This window comes from Callospermophilus lateralis, chromosome 6 (assembly GCF_048772815.1).
Source record: "Callospermophilus lateralis isolate mCalLat2 chromosome 6, mCalLat2.hap1, whole genome shotgun sequence".
NCBI classification, from domain to species: Eukaryota; Metazoa; Chordata; class Mammalia; order Rodentia; family Sciuridae; genus Callospermophilus; species Callospermophilus lateralis.
Genome location: NC_135310.1, coordinates 129,669,058 through 129,677,543, shown reverse-complemented (window position 1 = coordinate 129,677,543; position 8,486 = coordinate 129,669,058). Strand labels below are relative to the sequence as shown.

General features: G+C 32.3%; 1 pseudogene; it reads right to left on the bottom strand.

The window, feature by feature from the left end:
- Positions 1-571: 571 nt before the first annotated feature.
- On the bottom strand, positions 572-1,536 carry LOC143400828 (olfactory receptor 2B6-like; annotated as a pseudogene).
- Positions 1,537-8,486: the final 6,950 nt, after the last annotated feature.

Genomic DNA, 8,486 nt, shown 5'->3' with positions numbered 1-8,486 from the left:
ACTAAAATTATTTACAAAACTCCAAAGTTCTCAAGACCTAGTGTAGCACCAGATGTTCTGTTATTTTCAAAGAATATATCTGGTTGCAGTTAATTTTGGTAGTGTGGTTCAGTGTACTATGAGTCTTTCCTTTAAGTGATTTTTCTCAGATCTCGTTCATACCAAAAGACACAATAGAAAAGTCCAAATAAGGGATTTTTTTGAACAAGTCTACATGTCTTCACTATGCAACATCATATTGAATTCTATGAATTCCACACTAAATAAAAACAAAAATCATGAATCTACTTAAACTAATCTACTTAAACTAATAAATTTATATTATAAATACAGTTGCTAGTTAAGTATTCAAATAGAAAATACTATTTTTCTGTATTTTCACAAATAAAATTTCCATACTAGTGCACACAATCTAATATCATTCATGCCCGATGTGACTGTAAAATGTCAGAAACAAAATCTTTTTATCAAGAAGAACACATAGCATGAGACTGGATTATTAGTCTAAATGAATTGTTACAAAATCAATACAAACCTTTTAAATAAGTAATTTGATTTTGTTGACAACCTTTCACTTTGAAATGAAAATGTTTCTCACTAGCTTGCCTAATGCCCCTTTTACATCTTTATTCCTCAGGGTATAGATGAAGGGGTTGACTGTAGAAGTCACCACTCCATAGAAGAGAGCCATGAACTTGGGCTGGTCCCTTGTGATGGAGGAGGAAGGCTGAAGATACATGCTAATAGCTGGACCATAAAATAAGGAAACTACAATAAGATGAGAAGAACATGTTCCAAAGGCCTTTTTCCTTCCCTCAGAAGATTTAATCTTAAGTACAGCATGTCCAATACTAGCATAAGAAGTAAGAATTAAACAAAGGAATAACTAAAATAAAAATACACACCACAGACAGTGAAAGTTCATTAGCTTCCTTTTCACCACAGGCAGTCTTTATCAGAACTGGAATCTCACACAACAAGTGATCCAGTTTATTGACTCCACACAATGGCAATTGTAAGGTAAGTGTGGCCTCCGATAAAGCAAAGAGCACTCCAGTCAGCCACATAACACATGCTAGTAAGATGCAGATGTGTTGATTCATGATGAGAGTGTAGTGCAGAGGTCTGCAGATGGCCATGTAGCGGTCAAAGGACAGGATAGCCAAGAGAATACATTCTGTGGCCCCCATAAAGTGGAAGACATAAAGCTGCACTACACATCCTACATAGCTGATGGTCTTCTTAGAGCTTCCCAGGTTTAACAGCATCTGAGGCACAATGCTGTGGTTAAACACATGTCTAAAAAGGAGAGGTTGGTGAGGAAGAAATACATGGGACTATTGAGATGGGGGTCTAATACATGGGACTATTGAGATGGGGGTCTAACTTGGACACCAGAATGATGGCAATGTTTCCCATCATGTTCATGGGATATGTAATAAGAAGAACAATGAATAGAGGAAGCTCTAGCCAAGGCAGATCATCTAAGCCTGGTAGGATAAACTCTTCAGGGTTTCTTTCATTAATGAGTGTCATTCTCTTCAAGTTGTGTCACCTGTAATAAGGAAGTGGCAAAACTTTAGAAAGTGTTATAAGTAATTAAAAAGCATAGCCATACATTGGCCATATGATTACAGAGGATATTGTGCAATAACTCTTGGATGGAAGAAGGCAAAATCTGTCACTAGGTGACCAGATTTCTATTTATGACACTCAAGAAATGGCAGTTACATTAAAAAATAGCTAAACATTCTGAAACCGAATTTTCTCTTTGTATAATAAAGGCAGACAATAATGTTCTCCTTATGGTAAAAATTTAATAAGTAGTGGTAACTCTGCTGGAAAACACCCAGACAGTGGTTTTCAAACTTTACCTGCCATAAAAATCAGCTGGGGGGATGCTGTTTAAATTAAGTTTACTGATTTTTATCTTCAATTTTCTGGTAGAGCAGCTATTGCATGGAGTCCTGGAATCATATGAGTCACTTCGCACAAGCAGTGCTGCAGCATTTCAGAAATGATAGGAAGAGTACAATATCAAGGTAGTGATAGTAGAAGAAAGATCAGAAAATGTAAAGCTCTGAGAATCATTATGATAGGCCTGTCCAGCCTTAACAAGTTGGTTGAATAGTTTTACCATCTCCATAGGGAGTGAGAAGCCTGGATTTAATCCAATTTCTACTAGCTACTTGGAATTTAGCAAGAAATCAAACACTTTCAACATCAGTTTCTTCAGGTATAAATAGTGTGTGCGTGTGAAGGTACAATGACATAAGTTTCACCATGCTTAAGAATTTGTCTAAAAAAATTGTATAGTAACAAAAGTGTTGGTGAAGATGTGAGGGGAAATGTATACTCATATATTGCTGGTGGGACTGCAAATTGGTGCAACCATTAGCAGTATGGAGATTTCTCAGAAAACTTGGAATAGAACCACCATATGATCCAATTTTTAAATTGGACTTCAAATAAGCATTCTATAGTGATGCAATTACATCAATGTTTATAGTAGCTCAAACCACAATAACTGGAACCAAACTTGGTTCCCTTCAATAGAATAATGGATAAAAAAAATATGGTATATAAACACCATAGAATATTACTTTACCCTAAAAATGAATGACTTTATGAAGTTTGCCAGTAAATGGATGGATCTGAATACTATCATGCTAAGTGAAAAAAGCCAATCCCCAAAAAGCAAAGGTCTAATTTTCTCATTGATATATGAATACTAACACACGATGGTAGCAGGGAGGCAAATTATACAAAGGGGAATGAAGGAAATAGAGAGGGTTTGGGAATAGGAAAGACAGTAGAATGGATCAGACAAAACTTTAGTATGATCATATGTGAATACACCACCAGTGAAACTCCACATCATGTACAACCACAAGTATTGGATCCTACTTAGAATAAGTTATACTCTATGTATGTAAAACATTTGAACATATACTCTACTGTTATGTATCCTTGAAAAGAATAAATAAGAAAATAAAACTACACAAAAATAAAAGAATTTGTTTGTGCATACTTTATTACATGCATAAATATTACTTCCAACCTCAATATGTGTTCTTTTATATTGTATTTTAGATAACTTGTCCTTCTTGTAGGGATTATTCATTATTTTGTCTTAATAAAAGAGTTGGGACAGGTTCCATAGACCCACTAATCATAGATAACTACAAATACAGTTTCAAATTCCACATCAACTGGTATCAGGAGAAAATTCAATATCCTAATTCTGGCTCAGAGACTTTTTAAAACATACAAGTTATTTTATATTTCCAGGATGTATGTATGTATGTATGTATGTATGTATTTATTTATTTATTTACTAAAAGGAGTATTGAAAATAAAAAAATCAATAAGCTGAGTAAAACACTATGTTGAGAGAGATGAATTATGTAATGAAGGTTTTGGTTTATGTTGCAGATTTCATAAAGCACACTCCACCACAGTCTTCTGTAAGAAGAGGAATATTCAGAGGGGAAGTTGGGACAGCATCCCAGCAACAAAATTCAGAATCACTCTGTTAGTCAATTAGCAATTTCAAGGGACTCTTCTCAGGGCTACAAAGCACAGTTTTCAAATTCTCTATTTCATTAAATCTGCAGTGTCATCTTGTAAGAATTACAGAAAGTTACTCAGAATTAATATGTGAATGTTGCCTTTTGATTATACATATTGTAGTTTGGAAGAAATAACAATGATAAAACAATAGTAATTCCAAGCAATACTCACTGAGCCATATTTGACAAAACTCCAATAATGTTTTACGTCTACTAAATCAGTAGTACCCACCCACCCTATGACAAAGGAAATTTTAGTATTCATATTTTAGGATATTGTTAATCATTAATTCTTAGAGTCTCCTAGTAATTGGAAAGGTAAAGGTAAAGATCAAAATATAATCAATGCCTTAAATGAGGTAGTGAGACATCAAGATAACAAATTTGGAATTTAAAAAATTTAAAGATTAAAAAAAAATATGTACTGCAAATTTGTTCTGAATTAGTGTGGCTCCTTTACTTTAGCCATATGACTCAATATGTTAATAGGAGCACAGAGAATTTAGAAACATCTCTGGGCCCAAGTTTTCTTTCACATAAAAATTCCATGATGTGGAAGAGATATGAAATAAGCAGAATCAGAATTATCCTATTGAAAAACAAATTTTTTAAAAGTTACAGTTCACCCACATTTTTAAATAACTACGATAAAAGGTACATGATTTTTATTTTTTTAAAACATTGTTATGTTCACATCATATTTTTTTTTACCATAGGCCATTCCTTAATTGTTTCTTTTTCTAACTTTTTTTAATGTCAATAATGCTTTATTGAAATATTCTCCATTCTACAATTTTTTAAAGAGGAATTTTCAATTTGGTCCTCCAGAAGTATTTCCATAACTTATTATATCTAACACTGATGTCAATCATCCCTTCAGTATGCTCTCTGTGATTTTATTTAATTTGTATTATTTTGGACTTTGTTCATATTTTCTCTTTATTAAGTATGGTTTTGACTGTGAATGGTGTTCACCCTGTTACTTTTTCCTCTATATTTGCCTAGAGACAAAACAGCAGGTATGCCTAATCCATGCAAGTCACTCTAAAGTATATTTAAGGTCATTAATTCTTCTTATCTTTTCTGTATCATTCTCATATTTCATTATTTTAACTCTTGGATTCTATGACTTTTTGATCTCCTACTTCCAGTGATTTCCCATCCCTATTTCACTACATGGAAATCTATACACAAGCATTTAAAGTCACTTTAGTAAGTTGGTAGACTGTATTCTTTTTGCCATTATCTTTGTATCCACCCTCATATTTTCATTCCAGTATATCTTGTTTCTACTTTATATTCATACTATACAATATTTAATTTATACTTGCAATTAGTATTTAGCTTTATATAGAAGATCACAAGAAGAAAAACACAGGTTATTTTCATCTGACCCTGAACTCTGATTGAAACATATGGGGAAATCAATCCATAAAATTTTGAACTTATGTTAAAATTGATTGATATGAGATAGTCATATAATTGATTGAAAGCTTCATATCTCATTCAAATAGTTAATATTTGTCAGAACTACATTTTTATGATTTTACCATCAATTTCAGTGAGAAACTAAGAGAGACATTAATTGCAAGTGAAGTCTAGTTGTTCACAAAGGCACCAAGCTAGTTATTTCCAAACATTATAAAAGGTTTCCTGAAATGAAATATACTCTGCCTTTCATATGTGTATTACGTAGTATGATGTACACATTCCAATCTCCTCTGAGAATACATTCCCCATAAAAACAAGTATCTTTTACTTAATTTTGATAGACTTCAATATAAAGAAAATGTGAGAAAGTATATTTAAATTTTTAAATTTTCAGAGGACAAAGAAACTTTAGTTTACAGTTGTATATTTAACTATTAGCTTCAGAGCAGTTAGTTTTTCTGTTGATACAGATGACAAAGAAAGAACGCCTAGGTTAGGAAGGCAAAGTAGAAAATATTCAGAGTGCTCTCTGAGCATGCTATTTACTTGATATTAATAAAAACTCCTGGGCATTCTTTTCATATAGACCATTCTTTTGTCCTTTTCCCTGGTGAGTTATCAGAAAAAAATTGGGGGACAGAGTTCTCTATGGAAATGCTTCTTTTGTACAATTAGTTACCTACTGATCTGAGCTCATTCAGTTACCCCAAAAAGTGAACACTAATTTCAAATGGAAAACAATTAAAGATGAATAAATTAGAAGAAAAAATATACAATTAGAATAGAGAAAGTTTGAATAAATGTTTCAGGGGAATTTTTATGAGAATTCATTGAATACCTTGCACCACTAATTCTTAGAATAGCTCACCTAGATTTAATTATTTCTAATAGTAATTGTAAATGAACACAAAATAAGTTTAAAACAAAACAAAAAAGGGATCTTTCCAATGAGAAGTATTAAATTTTAAATAAAAACTTCACAATATTTGTTTTTTTATAAAAAAGATGTAATTATGATTTTCTCTCTAAATCTGTATTGTCTTCCTCTCTACACATATTAGTGACATATGTAGATATAATTAATATTCTTTTCAAATTACATGTATTATATTAAACTACATTATTTAGAAACACAAAATCAATGACATTGAATAAAACAGAAAGCGATAAGCTTTTCCTTTGACTACTGTCCCCAATGGTGTATAATTCACCTTCTTTCTCTAAAGGTAACTATATCATGTGAGTGTATTTTTATGCATTATACATGTGATGATTATTTTTCAGTCTGCTTTCCCTTTCCTAGACCCACCCTCTATTCAAAAAAAAAAAAAAAAAAAATATATATATATATATATATATATATATATATATATATATATATATTTTTTTTTTTCCAGAAGACAAAATTACAGCAAACTTTATCATATATCTAATTAACTTTTATTCAGGATTCATGAATATGGGCAGCTTCCTTTCTCCTAAATAGAGTGAGCTCCCACTGTTTAATGGCAGAACAGAAATTATCAAGGTGGATACCAAAGAATTAACACTAGAATAAGTTCATTGGTAGATGTCAGTTCACTTCTTCAGGTTTCTTTTTCTCTTTTCTTTTTCTCCCCCTCATCCTCCTCCTTCTCCTTTTCTTATTCTCCCCCTCCTCCTCCTCCTCCTCCTCCTCCTCCTCCTCCTCCTCCTCCTCCTCCTCCTTCTTCTTCTTCTTCTTTCTCCTTTTACTTCTGCTTCTTCTTTCTTCTTGTAAAAATGGAACTTCCTTATTATACTAACTTGAGTAGGCCATAATTTCCTATTTTTAGCAAGAACATTTCTTTCTTTTTTTGGGCAAGGGATTTATCTGCTTTCCTAGAGGTTCTGTTTGACAATGTTGTATTCAACATAACTGGCTTTATTTTGGTTTGGCTTGGTCTTCTGGGGCCACATGCAGGAACTCAGTCCTAAATAATGGCCTCTTAAATATTTTGTTTAATACTTTCTACTGTGTTGTTCCACTAGAGGTTGAATCAAAAAGATTCTTTCATGTCTGTCTTCTGGTCAGGTTTAACTGATGGCAGTCATCATGTGAACATTTAAGAGAGAAGGAATAGCTGGTTGGAGGTATACTCTCTTAGTTCTTTCTCACCTGAACCTGTGAGACAGGCTTTGTTGCTCAACCAAAGGACACAGATGCTGGGGGTGGCCATGCGTGTTCAGACTTCTCTCTTCTTGTTTCCAATACTATTTCTTCTTTTTGCTACCTTAGATTTTGGTTTTCAACCAGACTCCCCACTCTTGCAATTATCAGGGTAGTGCTTATATAATACACACTTGGGATACCCTTGTAGGATTTCTCAGTCTTTCCCATACTTTTGTAAACACTTCCTTTCTGAAACATTCCTCAATGTCCTAGTTGGAGTGTGCCATCTCTTCTGTTGTGAACAATGGTGACATTAACTCTCTATTATAAGCAGATTGCGATAGCTTCCTGATTCAGGATGTTTTCTCCTTTTGTTTATTTTTTTTTCCATTTTATTTTCTTTTTTAAATTGACAGAGTAGAATGTCTGTATTTAACTTTTACAATATGATGGTTTGCAGAATATGCACATTGTGCTATGACAAAGTGTAACTAATATATGGCTATTTAACATAGTTGTGATTTTGTGGTGAAAATAGACTACATACACTGTTTTATCATTTTACAAGACTACAATATATTTTTTAACAAAGTCACCAAGTTGTACCATAGATCATTTGGATTATTATTTCAAAAATTAAGATTTACTATCCTTTTTCCAACAGCTCATGGTCCACAAACACCCAGCCTCTGGTAACCAACACTTTGCTCTCTATTTTTATAAAATCAAAATTTTTTTTATTCCACCTATAAGTTATATTATGCACTATTTATCTTTCTGTGCCTAGCTTAATAAATTTAATATCATAACTCTGCTTTCATTAATGTTCATAAATGACAGGATTTGTTTCTTTTTTATAACTAAATAGGAGTCCCTTGTATATATGCACAACATTTTAAAAATCCATTTATCCAGAAGCAGAACCTTAAATTGATTTGATATTTTGCCTAATGAACATCATTATGTTGATTTAAATTCCATTGGCTATAAACCCAGTGGCAGGATTGCTGAGTTATTTTCCTTGCATATGCAATTTCTTTCTTTAAAAGAGTTTATCAAAAAAAATCAACATGGGATTAAAAAAGCAAAAAAATAGTGAATTTTATAAATATTGGTTCCCAATATGAACCATTTCTATCATTATGCTCTGTGCTCTATGATCAAGATCTATCAGGTAACAAGTGTTGGGATATGTTCCCAATAATGTTTTTTCATTTAATATCATTTTTAAAACTAATCCATAAAAATTGTACACAATTATGTGGTATAATGTGATATTTAGATACTTTTGTATATTCAAATAAGAGTAAACCTATCAGTCTTCTTAAACTTTTATCATTTCCTGTGGTAAA